The 23666-nt window shown below is 41.3% G+C and overlaps 1 long non-coding RNA gene across 1 annotated transcript in view; it reads right to left on the bottom strand.

Moving 5' to 3' along the window:
* LOC148042532 (uncharacterized) overlaps nt 1–10645 on the bottom strand; it is a 42674-nt gene extending 32029 nt beyond the window's left edge. Inside the window, exon 1 of the long non-coding RNA XR_015695118.1 lies at nt 10577–10645. This is a non-coding gene — a long non-coding RNA (uncharacterized LOC148042532). The remainder of the gene's footprint in view (nt 1–10576) is intronic.
* Between the last annotated feature and the right edge of the window lie 13021 nt (nt 10646–23666).

Here is a 23666-nt window from a genome sequence, read left to right on the forward strand (position 1 = left end):
GGTGCGTCTTATACTCCAGAGCGTCTTATATTCCAAAAACATGGTAAATGTCAGAATTTTGGGGGTTTTCTTAGCAAAAGTCTTCTAATCTTAGTTCTTATTTTAGTTTGTAGAAACTGTACAAAGTTAGCACCCACCCCTCTCCTAGAAAAATGAAATGTTTTGGGAAATTTTTAAAAGCCGGAATATTATATTTTCCTAAAGGAGAAACATGTTTATAAAGACAGAAAGCAGCCCCCAAATCTTTCTTAATAGCCCCAGGAGGACTGGGCCAATCTATCTACAAGACAAAAGACCTTCAGGTCCAGGGTGATGGGATTAAGACATGACCCTCCAGGACATAATGGGATTAACCCATCTGGAAGCAGAGCTCACCACATGGCACTATCTCCTAAGGACATTGCATCACCCAGCAAGCTTCAACCCAACCTGGGAGCTCAGACCACATCAGCTATGACCCCTGCATAGCCCCAAGGAGTCTGACAGCAGACAATAGAATACATGTTCTTGCACAGGAACAGGAAGCTCAAGTTCAAAGCCCAAGAGAAGGTATAAATAGCCCTCACTCATAACTCTGTGTGGTCAGTCACCCAGAACCAGGTGCTTGGTGGTTCTGCTTCATCAATAAATAGACCATCTTTCCAATCAACTTCCATGTTTCCAGTGTCTTTCTCCCAGCTTGGAAATGAACTAGATGGATATTTCTTTCAACAAAGCAACACAGGGGGGGGGGGTCATTTTGATGAAACAATTGAAATTGAATGGGAAATGAAGAGTTAGATCTCCCGCCCTCTCTCCACATTAGAGTTCTCAGCCGGTATGCTGCATCCTGTCTTATATTACAGTTGACCACAGAGTCAGCCAGATGCCTAGAGTGTCTTTGGCATTTTAATTCATCTATCAAGTCCTTCCAAGGACCTGGGATACTCAGATGTTATTTGATAGTGTTAAAAGTACAGTGCAGTGTAGGCTGTAAACTGTTCCAAGTAAAGAAGCCTGTTGCAATTGGCCAATGGTGATCTTTGTCAATGTTAATGGTGTTCAAGTAGTGTTCCAGCTGTTTTGGGATTGTACCCAAGGCATCAATTACTATTGGTATTATTTTTGCATTCTTTTGCCACAGTCTTTTACTTGTATTTGCAAGTCTTTCTTTTTCTCTGGCTCTTTCTCTTCTATTATACTGTCTACAACAGTGATGGCGAACCTTTTTTGCCTTGGCTGCCAAAAGCATGCACATGCTCCCTAATTGCGCGTGCTCACATGCTTACTCCCATAATTTAATGTCCCACCTGCACTGTGCCCCCTGTACATGCACATGTGATTCCCCCTACTGCCCTGTGCATGCACACATGGCTACCTCCCAGTCTCCCCCGCTCCCCTGGAGGCTCATTTTCCAACTTCTAGTGGGTCCAGTAGGTTCGTTTTTTGTCCTCCCCATGCTCCAGGGGATTTCTACACCCAACACACAAAGTGGAAGTTCGGGAATGGACTCGTGGCTTGCCCATTGGGCCATTTTTCTCCCTCCAGAGGCTTCAGGACTCTTCCCTGAAGCCTCTGGATGGCAAAAAACAGCCCAACACACAAACTGGAAGTCCGTTCCCAAACTTCCAGTTTGTGTGTTGGACCTTTTTTGCCCTCCAGAGGCTTAAGGGAAGCCTCTGGAGGGTGAAAAATGGCCAAAAACCAAGGTTGAAAATCAGCTGACCAGCACGCACCTGCGCACTGGAGCTGACAGGGCAACACCTCGTATGCCCTCAGAAATGGCTCTGTATGCCACCTGTGGCATGCATGCCATAGGTTTGCCATCCCGGGGCTACAGGAATAGCAAGGTACACTGTCCAAATTTTGGGGGGGTTTCTTATTAACAATTATTAAGAGTGGGTGAGGTGTTATGTTGTCGATGCTTGTTTGAATTTTAAAGTCCCAGAGCACTATAGCTTCTTCATTTTCTATTACTTTATTTTGGGGTCCCAACAGTTCTTGCTTGCAGACAAATGGTATTTCTTGCAGATCTTTCAAAGCACCATTGTAACTTTGTCATGCCTGTCAGGGTTCCAAATAGCATCCAAAAATAAATCAGAGTCCAAGGCAAAGTATTACTCAAAGTTCTAATTTATTAAGAGAGCCATGTTGGCACATCTGGAAAAACCCAAATCTGAAAGCTTCCTGGTTTACCCCACCTAGTTGAAAGTTCAAGATCTTGCCCCCACACCCATGAGCCCATCACATGGTCCAATCTCCCACTGCTGTGCTGGCAATCCCACACATCCAGTTCTGGTCAGGTGCAGAGGTGTAAAGACAAAGGATGACCTTGGCTTTCTAGAAAGAATGTTGTTGTGGCTACGTAGCATCTAACTCTGTACAATGCCCCCTCCCATTTTCCCATAATAGAAAATGCATAGTAGAATAACAGAAAGTGTGGCAGGCCTAAGACCCAAAAGAGAAGATGGCTGCAGGCCTGACAATGCCATTGTTTGTAATCAACCTGTATGTTCTTCTTGCCGCAGCTATCTAGGTGATTTACTATTTGTTCAGCTGTCTTTGCTCTTCATTTCTCCTGTTTGTTGCTATCATCCCAACTCTGGCTTTGTATGCATTTGTTCTTAAAGCTAGTCTTGTGCAGCCAGAATTATCCTACTGTCTCGTTCTTCAAATTTTCTGCTCACAACTATGGCCAGTTCTTATTACCTGCTTTGCCTGCTATTTCTCTCCCCCACCCCCTCTGTATTTGCCATATGTACTTTTTCTTGCCATTTCTCTTGTCTATTTCTCTCAGTCTTTCCTGTAGGCCAGTTTGGTCTCTCCAAGGTTCAGAAAGCCTTCATGGCGCTCCAGTTTCAGTGCATCTTTTTCACTGTCCTTTAGATATTGTTCCAATACCTTTTTTTCTTCTTTTACTGTCTGATGTTACCATATTTTTGGAGTATAAGATGCACCTTCCTCTCCCCCAAAGAGGGTGAAAATCTGGGTGCATCTTAGACACTGATGCACAACATTTTTGGTCTCCCGAAACCCCACTCCCTTCATAAAAATGGACATGTAGACGTTTTGGGAGACCTGTAAAATTCTCCTGGGGGCTGGGGAGGGCAAAAGTGAGCAAACAATGGGCCATTTATTGCTCATTTTGCCTCCTCTAGCCCCCAGAAACAGTCTACAAACCTCCTAAAGGCTATGCATGCTTTTTGTTTTGGCAAAAAAGGACCCATTTTCATGAAAAATTGGCCCTTTTTTGCTCATTTTTGCCCCCCCCAGCCCCTAGGAGCACTTTGCAGGCCTCTCAAACTCCATGCATGTCCCATTTTTCACAAAAAAAGAGGCATGCAGACGGTTTGGGAAGTCTGCAGAAAACAAAAACTTTTTTTAGATTTACCTCTTCAAAATCTTGGTGCGTCTTATACTCTGAAAAATACGGTACTTGCAACACTTCACACTCACCTATGCTCCTTAATAACGAAAGTCTAAAACATCACTACATGGATGAAGGGCACGATTCATTGTTATTATTCTACTGATCTTCATATCCAAGGCTTTTAGCTATGTTTGAGTCCAGGCCACTATCCCAACTGTGTATGTAATGACTAGAATTGCCAGATATTAATTGCCTTGATAGTATTTTCTCCTCTAAGTTTGGAGATCTCTTCTTAAGATCTTCGCTCTCATGATATCCTCCCTTCTATAACCTTCTTGACTTCAATGTTGAATCAGAATCAGAATAGAGCTGGAAGGACCTTGGAGGTCTTCTAGTCCAGCCCCCTATTCAAGGAGGAGATCCTACACCATTTCAGACAAGTGACTGTCCAGTCTCTTGTTTTTCGCCACATTAAGTTTAATTTTGTTGGATAGGGCATATCGATATGCTTGATGCTGTCAGCTTGAAGGATGCCCAGGTATTTGTAGCGATCTTCTTCATCCAGAAACCAATTTTCCTCTATTCATATTGAAGGTGGCAAATTTGTCCAGTCCAAACACACAATCTTGAACAACAAGAGCTTGTTTGCAACTGTTGAACTGCATCAGCTATAACACCAGTTAGCAATTTGAAAGTTGTTGGTAAGCAAGTATTTGGACTGAAGTTATCCTTTTGCTGGCTCTTTCATTATCAGATTGCGTATTGTTAACAACACTTCAATTTCACCTTCTTGCAGTGTGCTTTAAACTGCTTGGCAATGATTGGGCGTACAATAGTTAGATGTTTCAAACAAACAAACAAACAAGATTCAGTTTATCTTCACCAGTGTTGACCAATTCTTGATCTTTGCCCTGTTCTCTACCATGCCTGCTGTTATTACAAGTTCTTTCATTTCACTTTCTTTTTTATTCTTATCCACCTTCTTTACTTATGTTGCTTTTTTTTCCTATGGTTGTATTCAGGATTGTACTGGGTTTTTTTCTTTTCTTTATGAGTTGACTGGTTCAGTGCAATGATAGATTGACAGAAATCTTTCTGATTTGATTGAAATTGGAAATTTTCCTCATAATGTGCAATTTGAACTTTATACCTGTTGATCTTCTTTGCTATAACTGTTATTTGCAGCTTTATTATTCCAGGGCTTCCTCAATCGTTGTTTCTAGGTGATATATCTTGATCAGGTATTCTTTGGTTTTCTTGTTCTTTGGTTTCTTTTCTTTCACTAGTTTTAGCTTTACATCTAATCTTAGCACGCTGATCTTACTTTTCAGCCTAATCTTTCATTTTGGAGATGTACTGTGTGGCTTTTTTCTTCTTTCTTGATTTTGCATCTAAGATATTCAGTTATAACTGCAGCCATACAGCACATTAGTTGATTTGTTTCTTGTAGTGACCTGGTCCTTAGATTGCATATTACAGAGTTGGCATCTTTGAATACTTGTGCTAGCTGCTTCTCTGGAACAAGTTTCAATACAGACAATCTTATTCTGTTATTTTTGTGCTGTTCTCGGTGCTCCGTTATTCTTTGGCTCAATATCTTTCCTTTTTTAATTAGAGGACTTTGTTCTGAGGAGAAGGCAGAGCCTAATCTGAGAATGAAAACATCTACAGTGCTAGCTATTTCTGGCAGGTTTTTTATTTCTTTGACATGGGTAGATCTTTGCAATACTTACAATTATCTGTTTGTGAATACTTTACTTATATTATGAATTATGTATTATAAATTGATGATGATCTATAAGCCTCTGTTCTGTTCTCTCTAATTCTAGATATTGTCCTTTCTAGAACTAGTACCTACTTTTTGGATATCCTTTTCTCATTACACTCATTTGTAACAACAGAATGATGATCGTTATTTCTTTGTTTTTAATCTTTGTTATTATCATTACTATGATGGTGATAACAATGGCAGGAAACTCACCAAACATTTGGAATTTTCAGTTTTCTGGGTTTGCTAACCCAAAACAAAATATCTTGCTTGAAACTTTTTACATACAGTGATACTTCCATGGCTCCTAAATATATGGTTGAATACTTAGCCTAGAATGTATGATATTCATACTAAACAGAATGATGAGACAACAGTAATAATTCAGACATTCCCAATATGGGAACAGCAAATTGTTCTGTCCATTCTTATAACCTGAATCTGAGCTGAGATTCCTTTTGGTTTCTGTATTTGATCAGTATTAGGCCAACTCTGAAATTTGGCTGAGTTGTAACTGGGTAAGCAATTATGTAGTTGGCAGGAAAATATATTAGATTTTATTGGCTTGACTCCTGTACTCAGCCATGAAATTGCAGCCGTGAGATTCCTTCTTATCTCTGCATCAATTTGCCCTTTGAGACTTTATGTTTAAGGCTTAGTAAGGACACTGAGATGACATCTGTAAGGTCACTTCATAGTTAATAAATATCAGCTTTAAACATTTTGTCTGTCCCAAAAGGAAAAAAAAATACCTTTGCCAGGTTAGTTGTCCCTTTTAGATTTATTTCTCTTTTGACAGTGGTGTTGCAGAGCTTTCAACTGAGACAGGAATAACAGTGTGACAATGAAATTGCTGGGCTACCTTTTTTTGTAATGTGTCTTTTAAAAAGATTTTATACAATTTTTAGTTATATTATTGAAGGTTTTCTTGCCAATGCATATGACTTCTAGTAAATATCCTTCTCTAAGATTCCAAGGTATTTCCCAGTGTAACTAAACTTTCTAAATAGCTATTTAACTGATAATAAGTTCTAAGTTATAGTAATATCACTTTGGGGACACAGTGTCTCAGTGACTAAGACACTGAGTTGGTTGATCAGAAAGGTTAGCAGTTCAGTGGTTCATATCCCTAGTGCCGCACAACAGAGTGAGCTCCCGTTACTTGTCCCAGCTTCTGCCAACCTAGTAGTTCAAAAGCACGTAAAAATTACAAGTAGAAAAATAGGAACCACCTTTGGTGGGAAGGTAACAGCGTTCCGTGCACTTCAGCATTTAGTCATGCCCGCTACATGACCATGGAGACAATCTTTGGATAGCGCTGGCTCTTCGGCTTTGAAACGGGGATGAGCACCTCCCTCTAGAGTCAGGAACGACTAGCACATATGTGAGAGGGGAACCTTTACCTTTTAAGATCACTTTTATGAGATGCAAATTCACAGAATTTATTTTTGATTTGCTCTTCATTTATTTTATTTAGCACCATATGTTTCTCGTCTATGGTTCTGTGACTCTCCCTCTCTTTCTACTTGTGACATTCCCAACTCCCAACTGTCACTAGAATCACACAATGGCAAACAGCAATTATCCTACTGCAATGACTATATATTTATATCCTACTCTTCTAGATTGTCTTACAACAACAACAACAATACAGAAAACCAATATTAATTATGACAAGGCTGGCAATTTAAAGTACAGCTTGCAGTTAAGATTCAAAGGAGACCTGAAATAATAGAAGAAACAGTCAATCAAACTGCAGAAGGATATTGAAAACTATGTCTTAACAAAACAGCACAGGAATCTTTTTGTAGCTAATGACAGCATATAAAGAGGCCACCTCTCTTGTATGAAGGTGCAAAAAATAAGGTCTTTCCAGCCATATAAAAGTTATCTGTATGAAGACACAATATGGATAGTGGTCCATTGGATTAGAACAGGGGTGTCAAACTTAAGGCCAAGGGCCCGGATCTGGCCCACAGGTTGTTTAGATCTGGTCCATGGAGCCGCCCTGGAAATAACAAGGGACTGGCCCTCAGTGCCCCTGCCAGTGAAAACAGAGCTTGCAAGGACCACACGCAGCCCTCCCAAGCTCCATTTTTGCTGGCAGAGGGTTGCAGGAAGCCATCATAGTTGAAAACAGAGCTTGGGAGCCCGTTTTCACTGGCAGAGACTCAGGCCACCACAGGCGCCCCAATGTAAGTGACATCATGCTGACCACGCCTACTATGGCCACGACCATCCCTGCCCGCCAAGGTCAAACACAACCCTGATGCAGCCCTTAATGAAATTGAGTTTGATACCAGTGGATTAGAAGATTCTATCTCCACTCTATTGTGTACCACTCTGTTATTTTTAATGTATTGATTGTAAGCTGCCCAGGGTCATGTCATAGTGGTGAATAAATTTAACAAATAATATCTTCAACAATTCTCTGTTTATTTAGGGCAAACTAATCTCCCCTGAATAAATACATTAGGATTCTATTGTGTTCCATGCTAATTGTCACCAAAGAACCAATTATAGAGATAATATCATTCTGAATTCTCAAGAAAAGTCTGATTATTCCTTTGGATCAATTGAATCTTGTGATTTGCTTCATTTAAGGTTGATTCACATAAATAATATTGCATTTGTCTTAAATAAACCAGTTGTTACAAGACAATGTATCTAAACACCCCTGAAAGCAGAAGTGGAATTCAGCCGGTTTGGACCAGTTCGGGCAAACTAGTTGTTAAATTTCGTGCAGTTTAGAGAACCGGCTAATTGCATCAATGCCACTTTGGCCTGCCTGTGCCACCCACCCTGCCATGAGTGATATCTAGTTGGCCGTGCCCACTTACTCACATGACCCCCCAGCCACACACACCTGGTCATTAGGAAGAACCAGTTGTTAAATTAGTTGAATCCCACCACTGCCTGAAAGTGATGTGAAAAGAGTATATCAATCTTGTGCTCCTAGGGCCAAATCTGTTGGAACTGCAATTTTTAGATCCCCATGTCCAAGCTGACTTGGGCCTCTTGACTTCACGATCTATAAATATCTGGAAAATACTAAGTTTATGCAAGATTCTGTGCATGATCAACAATATCATTTCCATAGTGACATCTCCTTCCCACTAAGGTTGCAGACATTCCTTGCAATCTCTGGAAACATCAACTAAATGATGAAGCTAAGGAAAACTAACTAGTTAGATATATGACACAGCACAAGAGCATTTGTAGGAAACACGTTTAGTAAATAGTTTCTTTTTCGGTTCTTTCATAGTGAGTGTGATGGCAGGTTGAACATAAAAGATTTCAAGAACCATATTTAGTAGGGCTCTAATAAGCAATCAAAAGAGATGCTTCATGAAGCATGTTAACATGAACAAAGCATATTTCTAATTAAAGTATGAAAATCACCGCGACCTTTGGAAAGTTCTTTCTTTCTTCATTTCTTTGAAAGCTGTTCCCAGTGTTCACTTCCTCTCTCTCTCTCGCTTCTCTGGGTATGTGTGTATGCATACACAGCAATTTTGCTTTACCAATAACAACCTTCAAAGCAGCCAGGTGAGTCTTCCAAAGGATATGGTTGCTTTAATCCTTCCAAAAGAGTACTTTATGATAGCAATAGCACTTAAATTTATGTAGTGAACTAGGATTAGGATTGGGATTAGAATTAGGATTAGGATTAGGTTTGAGATTGAGATTGGGATTGGGATTGGAATTAGAATTAGAATTAGAATTAGAATTAGAATTAGAATTAGAATTAGAATTAGAATTAGAATTAGAATTAGAATTAGAATTAGAATTAGAATTAGAATTAGAATTAGAATTAGAATTAGAATTAGAATTAGAATTAGAATTAGAATTCTTTATTGGCCAAGTGTGATTAGTCACCCAAAGAATTTCTCTCCCATGCATAAACTCTCGATGTACATACAACAATATTGAGAGATCATGATCATAGTCATTGTAAAAATACATTCCTCCCAAAACATTAGATACAACACTTAGTGATAGGCATAGATACTAAATAAGCAATCAACATAAGCCATACAAAGATACTAAGTAAACAGTATAAATTGTAAGATACAAGCAACAAAGTTATAGTCCTAAGAAGATAAGGAGATAGGAAATAGGGAAGTTGAGAATAATGATGGTAATACTGCCTTTCTGGATAGTTTGACAGTGTGGTGGGAATTAGTTGTTTAATAGAGTGATGGCATGGCGGGGTGGGGAAACTGTCCTTGTGTCTAGTTTTTTCTGATGTGCAGTGCCCTATAGCATTGTTTGGAGGGTAGAAGTTGAAAGAGTTTATGTCCAGGGTGCGAGGGATCTGTACATATTTTCATAGCCCTCTTTCTGGCTCATGCATTATAGAGGCCCTTAATGGAAGGCAGGTTGGTAGCAATTGTTTTTTCTGCAGTTCTAATTATCCTCTGAAGTCTGTGTTTACCTTGGTTGCAGTGCCAAACCAAACAGTTATAGAGGTACAGATGACAGACTCAATAATGCCTCTGTAGAACTGTATCAACAGCTCCTTGGGATGTTTGAGTTTCCTGAGTTGGCGCAGAAAGAACATTCTTTGTTGTGCTTTTTAGATGACATATTTTGATGTTAGGTGTCCATTTTAAGTCTTGAGACATTGTAGAACCTAGACATTTGAAGATCTCTATTGTTGCTATTGTGTTGTGAGTGGTGGTAGTATAGGAGAGCTTCACCTAGAATCTACTATCATTTCTACAGTTTTTAGTGTGTTCAGTTTAAGACTGTTCTGGCTGCACTACAAGGCTAGTTGTTCAATGTCCTGTCTGTAGGCAGATTTGTCGTTGTCTCAAATGAGACTAATCACTGTTGTATCATCTGCAAACTTCAATACTTTAACAGAGGGATCCTTTGAGATGCAGTCATTGGTATAGAGGTAGAATAGTCTTCTCTAAGTAGTTTACAATGTTAGCATTCCCCACACATCAATCTGGAACGGTAAGACACCCCTCATGGGGGGGTGTTCTGTTAGGATACAGCCTGTTGTGCCTTAAAATGGCTTCTACTGTGCAGCACAGTGAAGTTGCCATGGTAATGGCTTCACAGTACTCCACAAGGGGGCCCCCTCTGGTAAGGGGGGAAATCCAACATTAGAAATTACATTTGGTCCGGACATTTTTCTCCTTTAAATAAATATCTGGGCAATGCCAGGTTATCTGCTAGTTATCACTAAAATGCTTTGGAAAAATACCCCTTTGGATGCTTGCCACAGCTCTAACTGACAAGTACTTCAAACTGTAACACATATTCAAGTACTCATCAATATTAAAACTGTGAAGTAACTGCTTATTTGCCAATCTGATTCAAAAGAAAAAGTTTTTCTTCCTAAGATTGCTTCAGTACATGTATTTGGAAATATTCTGAAGATGTAAAGTGGAGATGTGTCTGGTGCAGATAAAATATTAGACATGAGTTCAGAGAACTCTACTTACAGTTCATTTCATAACAGCACGCACAGCTTCCTCAGCCTTCCAGTGTCTCAAAATCATTCTGTGATCCATCCTTCGCCACGCTCTCCTCAGGCAACAGACAATGGTGAAGGCAGCATGGAGAGTGTAAAACAAACTGCAATTTTGCGCAATGTATGTACTCTGCATGTGCTCCAGGCATCTGGTATTGACATTTACCTTCTGTTCCTTGTTATACAAAATGAAAAAAAAAATGGATCACAAAGGATGTAAGGAAAACAATCTTTCAAAAAAATAACTTTTGAACAGATATGCAAACAACCCATGTTTTCATGTTGTCCAAGTCATGTTGTTTTCCTAGGTGACATGAACATCTTTAGAATATAAAACTGACTTTCATTTTTTTTTAAAAAAAAGAATTCTTTTTTCTTACAATTGCAGGCTAGGAGTGTATGGAGGGAAGGAAAAACAAATTAAGCCTTATCTAATTCATTAAGATCCTGCGGCCTTTATATATGTACTAGCTGGATACATGTGCTTCGCGACGAAACTATGTGATTGGGCTATACAGGAGAAATTCTGTTCACAATTCGTTGGCTCAGTGGTGGTTGGTGATTGAAACACATAAGGGAATATTGGTCCCACCATCTTGAGTCCGGAAGCAGTGCCATAGGGTGGAAGGCGTAGACATTTTGGTGAGGTACTGACATTTAGAACTGTAAGGAGCCCCACACCGCTCCTGAGTGAAGGAGCAGAATGTCTGTCAGTTTGAGCTGAGGTAATGTCTCCGACAAATGCGTGCACGACAAAAGTGCGCCGACAAAACCACGGCGAAAAAACCTCACTGACAAAACCGCGACGTCGAAATCATGGCCACAACAGCGCACCGACAAAAGCGCACCGACAAAAGCGCACCATCAACAAACAACGCGAAAACAAGGTAATAACCCTAACCCTAACCCTAAACCTAACCCTGAACCTAACCCTAACCCTTACCTTAACCTAATCGCGCTTTTGTCGGCGCGCTGTTGTCGGCACACTGTTGTCGACACGATTTTGACATTGCGCTTTTGTCAGCGCGCTTTTGTCGTGCGTGCATTTGTCGGGTCACGAATGGAATGTGAGGCAACTGGCAGATGGAACAGAGTTCTTTTCAGGTGGGGAGGGGGAGTAGAATGTGTAACTCCTTAGCATCAGAGTGGGTTAATATAAGGCAACTGACAGTTGGAACATAGTTCTTTTCAGGTGGGGAGGAGAGTAGCATCAGTGTGTGTTTAGATTTTTAGATTTTATTAATATTTGTAGGCCGCCCTTTTCCCTGAGGGGACTCAGGGCGGCTCACATAAAATCGGGGAAGGGGAATACAGACGTTAAGATAGAGACATATAATAAAATAGTAAACAACATACACTCATCATTCGGGAGGGGTAACTATCCTTGTCCCCAGGCCTGACGGGCGAGCCAGTTCTTAAGGGCTGTGCGGAAGGCCTGGACGGTGGAGAGGGTGCGAATCTCTACGGGGAGCTCGTTCCAAAGGGTCGGGGCTACTACTGAGAAGGCCCTCCTCCTTGTAGTTGCCAGCCGACATTGGCTGGCCGATGGAATGCGGAGGAGGCCTAATCTATGTGATCTTATTGGTCGCAGGGATGTAATTGGCAGAAGGCGGTCTCTCAAGTATCCAGATCCACTGCCATGTAGGGCTTTATGGGTGACTAATAGCACCTTGAAGCGCATCCGGAGATCAACAGGTAGCCAGCGCAGCTCGCGGAGGATAGGTGTTATGCGGGTGAACCGAGGTGCACCCACAATCACTCGCGCGGCCGCGTTCTGTACTAGCTGAAGTCGCCAGATGCTCTTCAGGGGCAGCCCCATGTAGAGCACATTGCAGTATTCCAGCCTAGAGGTCACAAGGGCCCGGGTGACTGTTGTGAGAGCCTCCCGATTCAGGTAGGGTCGCAACTGGCGCACCAGGCGAACCTGGGCGAATGCCCCCCTGGTCACAGCCATTAAATGGTGGTCAAACGATAGCTGTGGATCCAGGAGGACTCCCAAGTTGCGAACCCTCTCTGAGGGGTATAAAATTTGACCCCCCAGCCTGAGTGATGGAATATTGGTCGAATCTTTGGGAGGGAAACACAACAGCCACTCGGTCTTTTCTGGGTTGAGCACAAGCTTGTTAACCCTCATCCAGTCCATAACAGCTTCAAGGCCTCGGTTCATCACGTCTGCCGCTTCATTGAGTTGGCACGGGGCGGACAGATACAATTGAGTATCGTCCGCATATTGATGGTATCTAATCCCGTGCCTGCGAATGATCTCTCCCAGCGGTTTCATGTAGATGTTGAATAGTAGGGGGGATAAGACCGAGCCCTGAGGCACCCCATAAGTTAGGGGCCTAGGGGACGATCTCTGCCCCCCCCACTAACACCGACTGCGACCTGTCCGAGAGGTAGGAGGAGAACCACCGCAACACGGTGCCTCCCGCTCCCACCTCCCGCAGTCGTCGCAGAAGGATACCATGGTCGATGGTATCGAAAGCCGCTGAGAGGTCAAGGAGGACCAGGATGGAGGAGTGTCCTCCATCTCTGGCTCTCCAGAGATCATCGATCAATGCGACCAAAGCGGTTTCTGTGCTGTAACCGGGTCTGAAGCCTGACTGGAAGGGGTCTAGATAGTTTGCTTCCTCCAAGGACCGCTGGAGCTGGAAGGCCACCACCTTCTCAACAACCTTCCCCAGGAAGGGGAGGTTGGAAACTGGACGATAGTTATTAAGGATAGCTGGATCCAAAGATGGCTTTTTCAGGAGGGGTCTCACCACCGCTGCTTTCAGTGCGGCGGGGAAGTTCCCCTCCCGAAGCGAGGCGGTCACAACCGCCTGGATCCAGCCTCGTGTCACCTCACTGCAGTTAGTAACCAGCCATGAGGGACACGGATCCAGTACACAGGTGGAGGTACTTACAGCCCTCATGGCCTTGTCCACATCCCCGGGGGTAACGTCCTGAAACTCAACCCAGAGCTGTTCTAGTTGATCCTCCTGTGCCTCGGCTGGAACTGCGGGGGTGGAGTCCAAGTCCGACCGAAACCGAGCAATTTTGTCCGCTAAGAATTGGGCATAATCTTCCGCTCTGCCCTGCAAGGGTTCCCCCGCTTCCCTTTTATTCAATAGGGAGCGGGTTATCCTAAACAGGGCGGCTGGGCGAGACTCAGCGGACGCAACCAAGGTGGCTATGTGGGATCTTTTTGCAGCCCTAAGTGCCCTGGTGTATTCCTTGGTGCAGGTGGTTACCATTGCTCGGTTCGATTCGGACTTATCGGACCTCCAACGGTGCTCTAGGCATCTCCTCCGGCGCTTCATCTCCCGGAGTTCCTCGGTGAACCAAGGAGGTCTCCGGGATCCGCCGCCTCGGAGGGGCCGCAGTGGCGCAATCCGGTCGAGGGCCTCCGATGCTGCCGAGTGCCACGCAGCAACCAGAGTCTCTACCGGACTGTGGGCGAAAGTGTCAGGAATAACCCCAAGCTCTGTCTGGAACCTTGACGGCTCCATAAGGCGCCTGGGGCGGAACCACCTGGTCGGTTCCTCCTCCCTACAGTGGGGGTTTGGTCTCTGGAAGTCGAGCCTCAGTAGGCAGTGGTCTGACCACGACAGGGGTATGATGTCGTTCCCCCTCAGACCAAGATCACAAATCCACTGCTCCGAGAGAAATACGAGGTCAAGCATGTGCCCCGCCGAATGGGTTGGGCCTCGAATTACTTGGGTCAAGCCCATGGCTGTCATGGAAGCCATGAACTCCTGCGCCCCCTCAGAGTTTTCACCGAGTGACGGCAAATTAAAGTCCCCCAGGACCATCAACCTAGGGAACTCAATTGCCAGCTCGGCTACCGACTCGAGGAGCGAGGGGAGGGCTGCTGCAACGCTGTTGGGAGGCAGGTACGTTAACAGCAGACCCACTTGACCCTTGAGGTCCAACTTTAACAGCGAAGACTCACACCTGACAATCTCCGGAGCAGGGACCCTACGAGGAACTAACGACTCCCGGATAACAGCGGCCACACCCCCACCCCTTCTCTGGGCTCTCGGCTGGTGTAGCACCTGAAATCCTTCTGGGCACAGCTCTACAAGGGGGACTCCTCCCTCTGGGCCCAGCCAGGTTTCAGTAATACATGCCAGGTCTGCCCTCTCGTCTAAAATTAAGTCCCGGACGAGAGGAGCTTTATGTACGACAGACCTGGCATTTAGCGACAACAGCCTGAGACCAGGGTCCTGACTACTTACGCCATCTGGTCTCGGAGTGGGACTCCTAGGGCCGGAAGGAGGGATCTCTGTAATGTAGCAAACCCTCCTTCCCCGGTAATGGCCTGCCCTAAAGTCCCCGCCGTATCTGCCCCTCCCTGTTACGACCGTAATACCCCGACCCTCTCCCGTGTCTCTAGTCCCCTCAACCACCCCCATGGCCCCCGCATCTCCCGGCAGGTCCTCCGAATCATGCATACTCATACACTCCCCCAAACAGTCCCCACGTAAAAGTTAAAAAACACAAAAATTTTACAACAATATGATCATAAAAAGTGGGACATTCATTCATCTCACGCATATCTCATACATATCCCATACAAAGAGAGAAGAAAAGATGAAAGAAAAGAAAGAAATTAAAAGTTGCGCAATTGATTAATTTAAGGTGCGAGTTCAGGTGGTAAAAATCGGCTCTCAATGTTCAGAGTTGAAATGGCTGAGGACCAGTTATAGTTCAGATAGAATATATGGGGGAGTGTCTTATAACCCCTCTCTTTTTCTATAACTTTGTTAGTCTGAAGGTCCTGTGGGGGTTCAAAACAAACACGCAGTGCAATCATCATCTGTCCACCCGCAGTACAAATCCAGAGTCTTCCTTCTGGAAGTAAGGCCACTCCAAGAGGTTCCCAGAGGCACACCATTGAAAATAAATGGGAAGAGATGGAACAGGCGTTGTAATTGCCTAGAGACCCCGTTGCTGTTTCCAAGATGGAGCTTGCTCCCTCAGTGATAATTAGCCAAGGCAGCCTGAAAAGCATCGGAATCTCTGAGGCCAATGGGATCCTCCAGGTCTGCAGGATCCAGGGGCGGTCTTTCCAGTTCCGCAATCCCACTGCAGGCAAACGGGGGGCAAAGGTGGGGGGGGCAATGGGGCCGCCGAAACACGACACCACTGCCACCGAGCTGATATTCCTCTCCTCGCCGCCGAACAGCTGATGTAAATGAAGCAGCACGGAGATCGCTGAGACCGCCCAAACCCCCACAGTCCGCAGCTGCAGCGTCCTGACGGCCCGGAGATGGTCCTGGGGGTGGTCGCACAATCGCGGGGGGCTCCCGTCGCTAGCAAACACAGTTAGAAGATGAAACAGGCGACGGAGCCACCAAAGAACGCCGCCGCCATTTCCAGACCGAAACTCTCCTCCTCGCTGCCGAGCGGCCCGACCAGCATGGAAACCGCTGAAGACGCTGGAGCCCTCGCGGCTCGGGGCTATCCCCAAAGAGGTAGCCCCTACCGCTAACTGATCTTTTTGGGCTCCCTGGGTCTTGGGCTTCCCGAACGAGCCTCTTATATTATATTTTGAAGTTATTACTCGCGGTTTTTCCTGCATTTCGTCGATAGTTTTTAGAGCGGACGGAGCCTTGCAGCCATCTTAATCCTCGCACAGGCGCACTCATTAACACTCTGTTAATTATTGTATAAGAAATACTGATGATCCAATGGTCCTTTTGAAAAATCCTTTCTTAGCGAGCACCTAGAAGCCAAGAGGAACATACGTGCTAAATTTCAAGTTTGTAGACTTTACAAATTGGAGATTCTGTGATGAGTGAGTGGTACTCGGCTTTTATATATATAGATGTTTGTCTCAGATTCATTGTGCTGAAAGTTAATGTTATTCATTGTTGTAACTTACTAATAAATGAATCCATGTGCATTTAAAATAACAAACAGACCAACGCCCAACCCAGATACAGTGGTTACCAGAGAATTTTGTCCACACACACAAAACAGAAATAGGGCTTAGGCTTTTGATTGGTTAAAAATCATAGTCAGTTAGCACATTAGATATTATTGACAAGGTGGCCTTAAAAATGATAAAAAAATATAAACTACTGCTTTCATTAGAGAAACTCTTTTGCAAAAAGTTTTCTTTCAACTAGATTCTATGTTGGTTCCCTGATGGATTGAACCAGTAACCAGTAACCAGTAGCAGGGCAGAGATAGGAAGATACGTTATTCAGTATATGTATTTGTGTGCCATGGAGAAGTATCATGTATTCATCTGGGGTGAACACCCAAAATACATTGAAGATAGATGCATTTCATCTTTTCTTGAAGTTCAGAGATGGACAGTTTGACAGCCTCAAGGCATCTCCAGATTTTAAAATACTCAGTGCGCTAATAGTTAAAACCATTCTCCACATAATTATTTTACAGTGGTTACTCCCTTTTTTATTCAACTTATTCATCACCCATTCATTCTTGACTCTCTCTCTTCTTGCTTAATATTCACACTTCTTCAGTATTACCCTATTCCAACTGATTGTTGTGGTTCTTCTGAAATATCTAATTCTCATTTCAATATAAAATAACTAGGTGTCAGGCTTCCAACCGATGCCCTAATTAAACCATGAGTCTCGAGCCAATTTCCAAAAGAAATACAGTTATTTATTAGGAGCAATATATTGGCACATACCCATGTGAAGTCAGCTCTGCCCCACGTAATTCACAGCTCAACTATGACCCTGTTTCTCCCCCTTCCCCCCAGGGTGTGTCATAAATCACATTCGCCAACGGAGCACTTTCACAGGCTGTAGAGATCACGCCTCTGGGATACAGCCTTGAGAAAGATATGTGTGGAATGTGCCTCTAGCCATGGCTGTCATACTGCTGTGCCAGCTCTCCCCACTCCTGCCCATGGCCACTTGATAGCAGGCCAGGAATGCTTTACCAGTTGACACTAGGAGAAACAGACTATTATATATAGCAATTTTGCTTTTTTTTTTTTTTTTTACAAGATTTATTGTTTGTTATGTATGAGCTGGGCTTGTGGGCTGAAAGTCAATAGCCCTGGTTCAAGACCTGAGCACTGTATGACAGGGTGAGCTCTTGTTACTTGCTCAGGCTCATGCCAACCTAGCACTTTGAAAGCATGCTAATGTAAATAGATAAATAGGTAGCACTTTGGTAGGAAGGTAACAGAGTTTCATGCACCTCAGCATACAGACATGCTGGCCACATGACCACAGAAAGTGTCTTCAGACAATGCTGGCTCCCTAGACTAAGAAACGGAGATGACCTCCCCCTAGAGTCAGATATACGAGCTACCAAATTTTTACTATTATTTGCACGTCTTCAAATCTCCCGTTTCATTTGCTCATCTTTGTTAAACATTCCATGAAGGCACACAAATATATCTATTTGTTATCATTTATTCATGATCTTCCATTATTTTCTCTATTTCTCCTGGAAAACAAAACTACTTCATAGATCAATACAAAATGTTGCATCGTAAAACATATCTAACATTCTCTGAAATTATTTCAGTTTTCAGTCAACCACATGGCAACACTTACATGTAAACCTCATCCTCGTACATTCATATTCCCAACTGATGCACTTCTAACCTCACCATAAATATTCCCTGTTAATTTATCCCCCAATACATTAAGGAACCAAGGGGATATCACATATCCTAATTTTATTCTCTACTGAATAGTTTTTCATATCCTTTATTTCCATTTTATATAGCACTCATCTCACTTAGCAAGCAAACCTCATATTTATGTAAAACATTCCATAATTCAAGCCGATATATTTTATCACTTTTTCTCTAAATCAACAAATGTACAATCATTTTTTCACATTCTTTTGTCTCTCAAGGACCTGCTGAAAAATAAAATTCCTGTCTGTACACTATCAGCCACACTAAATTTCCCAGATTTTGCTTTTTCTCAATTTCATATCTTTTCAATCAGAATTTTGCCAAGCAATTATCTAGGCACATTTAATAATAATAATAATAATAATATTTAAAAAGTCCCACAGTAATTTTTACATTCATTCTTGCTATTTATTTCTTTGCAAAGAGGAACAATAATAGCAGTCTTCCAACTGTCCGGCACAGATGGAAATTTCAAACCTATGTTAAAAAAAAAAAATCTCCAATGTGAAACCGGACATACATTTATTATTTTCTTTTCATCATTTTCTCTTGGACAATATAGTAATATGCTCAAGAGTGCAAGTGAATGGAGTAATTCATTCCAGCTCCACTCTTCAGCATATCACAAATATTCCAATACCATTGTCTAAAACATTTCTTGCTGTATTCCTATACTTTGAAATGCCAGAAGCATGCTTTTGCCAGAAACTCCACTATCAGAAAGTATTTTTTTCAAGTTTTTTATTTTATTTTATATATAGATATCAATCTGTGAACAGTGTGGCACTTGGGTGTCATACATTCTAATACAAATTGAACTAGTAGAATTAATCATAGTTATTACATTCAACCAACTTATATATTTCAAATATTATATATTTCTAATACACATTTATATTAAATTATTGTCTATCATTATTTAATTATTCCATGTTTTCTCTTGCAATTGCCTTTATTTTATTGTGTAAAAGTGTATACACTAATATCATTTCCCCTTTCTCTTATTTCTATCTTTTATTCTAACTTTTAATCATGTCACCCTTTTATTATTCTTTCTATCCTACCTAACTTTTAATCATGTCACCAACCTAAAAAGGAAAGGAAATAGAGGGGAAAAGAAAACCAAATCAGAACAACAAGAAAGAAAAATCATCTATCCATTGCCCGCTTTAGTACTTTAATTGCTATGCTTTTTTTTGACTTGCCTCCCATGTTTTGTTATTTACCTCAAAATGACGCAAAACAATTGCACACTGGAACAACTAGACGTGAGGACAGTTTTTCCCTGAATGCTATCACCCTGCTTAACAACTAATTCCCTCAACCTGTCAATAATTTTACTAAAACTGTGTTACTATTATTCTTCTCTTCCTTCCTAATACCTATCCCCTCCCACTTATGACTATAACCATGTTGCTTGTATCTTTCAATTTATATTGTTTTATTGGTTTCCTAGTACTATTTGATAGCTTATTAGTAATCACTAAGTGTTGTATCTTTTTATCCTTGATGAGTGTATTTTATTCTCCTTATGTACACTGAAAGCATATGCACCAAAGACAAATTCCTTGTGTGTCTAATCACACTTGGCCCATAAACAATTATAATTCTAATATTCCTTTCTTAGATCTTCACTTTGCATCTACTTCTTGGCTATTCAATCTAGGTATTTCTCCTGTTTCTACCCTCTTCCACGATTGGAAAGCTTCAACTTTTGCTTTCCATTGGTGACGTTTTTGAAGAGGAAGCCTCTCACCATCACCTTACATTCTTCTGCCCCCTATCAGAGCCCACAGGTAATAGTGAGAGTTATGTAGCTTGCTGCTAGCTAAACACAAAGAGCCAAAGAGTAGTTGGAAGAACACTTGACACATAATCTACTGGGGACTGCAGATGTGAAATCTCAACCTGTGGTCAGTTCAGATAGATGGAAAGTCAGAAAAGTAATACATTCTGGCGGCTTTGCTATATATGGACAGCTGCAGTGAAAGAACCAATTAGAAGGGGAAACTGTCCATCTGAGATGGCATCATACCCTAAGACATTTTGAACTTCAAAAGAAAGATGCTGTTGCAAAGAGAGATGAAGAAAAAGCCAAACACCATTTCCTGTGTTCCTGGTTTTCTCCTATCAATTTGTTCCTACTTCATGTAGCCCATCCTGAATAGATCAGCCATGGAATGACATTTCCTCACAGCTTATTACGTGACTTTTCCTTTTCTCTCTTTTCTTCTCCTCTCCTTCTTTTCCCGTGTCTTCTTCTATCCCCTCTCCCTGTCCTTCTATAGATTACACTGTGACATATTATAATCCATTGCTGAGATTCAAGCAACAGATAAAACCTTTATATAAACCTTTGAAATTTTCAGTAAAACCCAAATAATTGTTCCGGATCTTGCTCTTTAACCTATCAGCACATCCTACTGAAAACATTACATGGGGAATATAATTCACATGTTTGAATAGCACATGGTCATGTCAAAATAAAGAACTGAGTGAATGGAGAGAAGATAATTTAGGAGAGCCCTAGTAGATGTATTCTCATGATTATCTCTGGTTTGATTTAATCAGGATTTCCTTGAAGGAGAAGAATATCTTAAAACAACAAACTGATAAATCAGATATTATGGGGTGTTCTAAAGTAATAACCAGAGCTAGAAGTTTGATATGGACCTACCACATAACTCAGAATTAAGTAAGGATTTAATTTCATTTATTTTTTCTCATATTTCAAATCATCTATCTACATAGGTAGAACCTTTTTTTTTCATCTTACTTCAACAGATCATGTCCTAATGTTGCATGATTCTGAATATGGGTATCACCAAAAGACTAAAACACAATGAAGGCAAATTTATCTCCTGATGATTTCCAACTTCTTTCTCATTTACCCAAATCTATTGTCTCATAGCTTCTTTTACAAAATTATGCATGATTGTACTATAGCAAAAATTTCCAAAAGATTTCTGTACCAAACTGAGAGGAAATTTGTAATAATCCAATCCATTTATGTTCAGTTTGTTTTAACTTGGAACTATTTCAGTATCATTTGATCAATCAACAATTGATCTTTTCTTCTTTGTGCATTTTGGCACTTATATTTTAGTTCATGCAATGAATTTTTTCTTAACGTAGCTCAACATCAGTTACAGTACATAATCTAATATATCTGTTAGCATTTTGAATACTGTTGGCAAACAAGTAATTGGTTTGTAATTCCTTGCAATTACACCCTTGTTTCTGTCTTTTATTATTTAAAATGTTCTACCAGTTATTTCAGCTTTTTCAATGTGTAATATTTCATTAAATTGAGTAGCCAGCCTTTCATGGAGAGTTGTCAAATGTTTAAGCCAAAATTGTTGTATTTCATGTTTTCCTGGTTCTTTCTCTTCTTTGTATGCTATTTAAAATCATTTTTGATGTTATGAAAATATTATCCATTTTGACTGAGCCAAGGTTCTCAATTTTGTTTACCAATTTGCATCTTTATTATTTTCTTTTTGATTATCCCATGCCATATGTCACTCCAAAAATGTTTGATCTTAGATGTTTCAGATGAATGTTTCATCTTCTATGTTTGTAGTTTGTTCCATTATTGCTTATAAAACGAATGTTGGTTTGTTTGAAATGGTGAGTTTTATCAAAATTCACTCATTCTGTCTTTGTATTCATTTTCTTTGAAATAGCCATATTATAATATTTGCATCTTTCAGAATTTTGGATAGTTTACTCGTCTTTTCCAATGGAGGAATCCATACATGGTAGCTTGAATTTTTCATAAATAATCGTTTCTTTTAGCTCCATCAGTCTGCCAGAGGACTGAGATGTTCATCATTCTTTTGCTCAATATTTTCATTTCTTTCATTATCATTATTACCTGTCTCATAAATGGATATAATGTAATATTGCTCTTCAAACATTTAGCTCATTTAATGATCTTCAGTCTTGGTGGTATTTTTATTAATTCTACTTAGCTTTTTCAGCTAGCGTTTCCAATCCTTGCAATTTAGCATCCATAAAAGGTTTTCTTTTAAACAGGTATCTTGTTCACTGTCCATCAATTTCTGAGTCTAAATGTTTGTGTTTCCATATTTCAGATTTTCTTTACAAATTCTCTATTTTTTTTTTATTTGATCTGAAATAGCATTTTATTGATAGCTCAAGTTTCTTCAATTGATCTTGACCACTCTGGTTGTCTAGCAAGACCAGATGACTCCTATACCCAGTTGTGGGTTTCAAAAATTGTTTGAACCTACTCTGTGGGTGTGGCCTCCTTTGTGGGAGTGGCTTGCCACCCATGTGACCGGATGGGAGTGGCTTGCCACCCATGTGACCGGATATGAAGATGCCGACAACACTTGTCAGAACCACCTTAAATTACCTCACACACAGCACTGGCATGCATAAGAATATGATGTAAACTTGTTTTTTAAAAGGCATCTTTGGCTTGCGTTAAAACAACTTCAACACACACAATGTTCTGATTGCACCACAAATGCAGTAGTCATCCTTATCTTTCACAGAGGCACTGAGTTTTATAAATATGAGCATGAAAGTGTAGAATAATCATATCCAAGGACCAGTGGTGAGTTTCAAAATTTTTTTGAACTTCTTCTGTAGGTGTGGCCTGCTTTCCAGGTCCACTGGTGGAACTTCTTCTAACCGGTTCGGTAGATTTGATGAACCGGTTCTACCAAATAGGTGCAAACTGGTAGGAACCCACCTCTGTATACCTCATGTGTCCCCAGATGCCCAGGAGATATAGCCCCAGACACAGTGTTTGTTGAACTGTACAACATTCAATCTGGTAAAAGATTTTCCTTTTGTGAGTTCACCTTTGAAAATGGGGTTGTACCACACTTCTTGGCTGCCAAGAAATTAAAAGACACTTGCTCCTGTGGAGGAAAGCTATGGCAAATCTAGACAGCATACCAAAAAGCAGAGACATCACCCTTCCAACAAAAGTGCGTATAATGAAGCTATGGTTTTCCCAGTTGCAATGTATGGCTATAAAAGTTGGACCATAAGAAATGCTGAGCACCAAAGAATTGAGGCCTTTGAACTATGGTGCTGGAGGAGACTCCTGGAAGTCCCTTGGACTACAAAGGTTAGGGGATTCAAATTCAAATTCAGGGAATTTGCCCCATGACTCATGTTTATTCATGCACATATATTCCACTTCCATATCTTGAAGTACCAGAAAAAGAATAACAATAATAATACATTTCTGGAGCTGACATTCCCTGCATCAACTTTTAATTGTGCAAATAAATCTGTAGGCATATAGGCACTAGTAGATGAGTTAAATGATGTATGCACATATCAACACAAAATCACAAACATTTTCTCTCTCCAAACTATGCTGCCAGATTTCTTTTCATGTTGCTTTGAAAATTGGACTCCTACTGAGATAAATATTTCATTATTGCAGTAGGAGATA

The sequence above is a fragment of the Thamnophis sirtalis genome, unplaced genomic scaffold, assembly GCF_051295495.1.
Source record: "Thamnophis sirtalis isolate CommonGarterSnake01/CBP01778 unplaced genomic scaffold, rThaSir2_p1.2 scaffold_15, whole genome shotgun sequence".
In the NCBI taxonomy this organism is placed as follows: domain Eukaryota; kingdom Metazoa; phylum Chordata; class Lepidosauria; order Squamata; family Natricidae; genus Thamnophis; species Thamnophis sirtalis.